This window comes from Octopus bimaculoides, chromosome 3 (assembly GCF_001194135.2).
Source record: "Octopus bimaculoides isolate UCB-OBI-ISO-001 chromosome 3, ASM119413v2, whole genome shotgun sequence".
NCBI lineage: Eukaryota > Metazoa > Mollusca > Cephalopoda > Octopoda > Octopodidae > Octopus > Octopus bimaculoides.
Genome location: NC_068983.1, coordinates 83063799 through 83067190, shown reverse-complemented (window position 1 = coordinate 83067190; position 3392 = coordinate 83063799). Strand labels below are relative to the sequence as shown.

The 3392-nt window shown below is 33.9% G+C and overlaps 1 long non-coding RNA gene across 1 annotated transcript in view; it reads right to left on the bottom strand.

Annotated features, from left to right (window-relative positions):
* Positions 1–714: 714 nt before the first annotated feature.
* Positions 715–3392, bottom strand: part of LOC106882789 (uncharacterized) — a 16500-nt gene continuing 13822 nt past the window's right edge. Inside the window, exons 4-5 of the long non-coding RNA XR_001411032.2 lie at positions 1107–1250; positions 715–979 (exon numbers count right to left, since the gene is read on the bottom strand). This is a non-coding gene — a long non-coding RNA (uncharacterized LOC106882789). The remainder of the gene's footprint in view (positions 980–1106; positions 1251–3392) is intronic.

Sequence of the window (3392 nt, the reverse complement as noted above, 5' to 3'; positions counted from 1 at the left end):
TATATATATATATATATATATATATATATATATATGTATGTATGTATGTATCTCTCTCTCTATATACACACACACACAAAAATATACCCTATTTAGCACTGAAGATATTCTCACCATATTTTCTCGATTGGTCTTAGATGCCCAACTAGTTGTGAGAAGACAAACAACCTCTCGAATATCTAACAAATATCCCTATTAATTTATGATTTTTTTAATACATTTTATGCTGGTGAAAGTAATTATCAGATGGCTAAGCAGTGAAGAATCTTATTCAAATATAGTTTATTAAATAGCGTACAGTATCAATTACGATGCCTGCGCATCATTTATGAAATATTATCTTGTACAAGAATGTACATACATATGACTACATTCTCTCCTTATATTTCTCTCTCTCTCTCTTTATATATATGCGTACATACATGCCTGCATACATATATGTACACAGATACAATCCATAAATAAAGAAACCCTATTAATTCCCTTCTTATAGGTCTTCCTTAATAGAAGTTGAAGCTCGTAAGGGTTAGAAAAAGAATTTTATGCGAGATTAGGAAGAAGACATTCAGCATGACAAATGTAAACTGTCTCAACGAAACGTATACATATAATTGCTTATACATATACAAGTTATTTTGCATATAAACATAATTATTGCTCTTATAATTTATTTCTTCGATTTCTTTCAGAAAAAAATCTTTTTTAACCCTTCAATTAGGGAAGACATAACATAGTATCTTTATTAATGTGGTGCCTGCGATTCAAATTAGTTCGTCTTCAATGACATAATGCTAATAACACAACTTAATACTGCTATTACGCAACTAAATACTGCAAGGCAGCCTGATTTACACTCTAGCGTAACTCACGTTCTACCTTGCTTTCTCCTTTGAATTCTGCCCTGATAAACTGTCAAATTGTTCCATCTTCCTTTGTCTCCCTGCTGTCAAAATTTACACCATTTGAGTATAAACGTCACCTGAAATTTAGTAACATTTAGTAACATTTAGTAACACAATTTAGTAACATTTAGTAACACAATTTAGTAACATTTACCATGCATTTAATTGTTTAAGATAGCTATGTAATTATGAGTAGATACAAACTCTCGTTTCCTCCACCGTTGACCCAGTGGAATAACCCATGTGTGGCATCAGGAAGGAAAGGGGACTTCATCAGTTTTGGGCTGGTTTTTATTTTCAGCTCAGTTGACTCGAACAACATGTGCCTTGCTCAATCCTCCAATTAATCTAAAAAGTTAAAAATACTTGACATTATGTTCAGTCATGAACCTAACACCTTCACGATTAATCCATGAAATTTTACATCTACGTTTGATGCTTAAAAAAGAATCGAAGCTTGAAAGTGCATGCAACATAAACAGTATTTGAATGGCGAAATTGAACACAAAATATTTATTTCTCGTTCAAGTAATTCTTTCTGCACATCTCTCGTCCGAAACACTTGATACTGCAGTACATATTCTTGTTGCTGTAATGGTTGCTAGTGCTAATGCTGAGAGTGTTGTTCGGATTGATAATGTTTGAAGGAAAAGAGAAAAAATGTTGATGATAAAGAGGAAGAAGACAAAGATGGTGACGACGACGACGACGATGACGCGATGACGATGATAATGACGATATTGAAGATGATGGTCTTCAGGAGGATGGCACTGATTGATTATTATTAAAACCAACAATAACACTGTAGCAGATATTCGTTTGAAAATTATATATCCATTTACCCATTCGTTGTTGTTTATTTCTAGTTCATTATTGACTGGGCAGAACTTTCATGAAAGGCATTCATTCTTTGATATTTCCGTCTAAGGCATTGAATTGTTCTTTCCTGTTCAAGACGGCATAATTATATGGATATAATTTGCGGAGACATAGTAGTATCGGGTCAATTGACCTGATACAGGCTCTATCGTTGGATCTCATTCATTGAATAAATATCCATGGTTAAAGCGATCATGCTTCCTTAGTAATGCAATCTTATTTACTTTACTATATAAAACAGTATGCTGGTAGAACCGTTAGAGTTTCGGAAAAATTGCTAAACAGTAATTGTTCCAGCTCTTTATGTTTTGAGCTCAGATCACGTCAATCAACTTTGTCATTCTTTTGGGATTGAAAAACGCACAGAGGTGCTGATCTTGTTGCTAAATCAGAAATGAAGAGCTACGAGGAGATGATAGAACAGTTAGAGTGTCGGAAAAAATGCTTTGCGGTATTTGTTCCATCTCTTTACCGTCAGAGTTCAAATCCCGTCGGGGTCAACTTTACTTTTCATCGTTCAGGGAGTCGATAATATTAAGGTATTTATCAAGTCTTAAATTCAATATTATAGAATAACTTTTTCCCCTTCAAAACTGCGAATCTTTTGCAGAAATCAGATCCAATTTACTTTAACTATTTTTATATTACTCCACCTTCCCCAAGTTCTTGAATCACTTCTTAAACACACAAATATATACTGGCATACATACAGACCAAGGGGAGTCTATGTAGTCACTCATCTTACTGTAGGTAGTAGCTAAATGTTCTAGAATCACACTCCGCCAACCATTTTAAACAGAAAGTAAAAGGAAGGACTTGTTGGAAATGCAGTCCGAGATATATAAAAAAGATATGTTTGCAGCTGGAACGCTATTATTCATATAATCTTTTCGAGCGGAGATGAGCAAGGCTAGCAATAATGCACATTTAATAATTTCTAAGTTAGACACAATGGCACCGTTTTTGAGAGGACGTGGTTAGTCATTTATGTTGACTGCAGTACTCGGCTGGCACTTTATTTTATCGACCCAGAGAAGTTTGTTGCTATAGTTGCTTTGGTTTAACATTTGGCCAGTCTTGATATTATCGAGCAGTCCTTTGATCAACAGCATTCCAAAGGTAAACATTTCATTTTTTGTTATCTATCTTGATAATCCAGAGCGACTTTATCCAACTTTTCCTTTTCTTATGATAGTAGGCTGATTTGAAGAAAATATAGTTGTTCATTTCTAACAGGGGGAACGAGCACGTGTGGCCACTGTTATTGTATCGTCGAGAGCAAGGGAGATAGTGAGCCGAGTGAAGTACGAGAGTGATGGTCTTTATAGAGTGTTGATTCGTGGTGGAAATAAATAGAGGTGTATATAGCCCTTCTTTTACACTTAGTTTACAGTGTTTCAACTATTAATGGTAAGCAAGATTGAGAGAGTTTAACAAACATAAATTTAGTGGCGGCTACTGTACATGACGAGAAACAAAACAGAACAAAATGGAATGAAATAAAGTCGAAAATAAAAGAAACTTATGTTAGTATGTGTGCTTGTGTCAATATATATTTGTGCATATATATATATATATATATATATATATATATATATATATATATATATA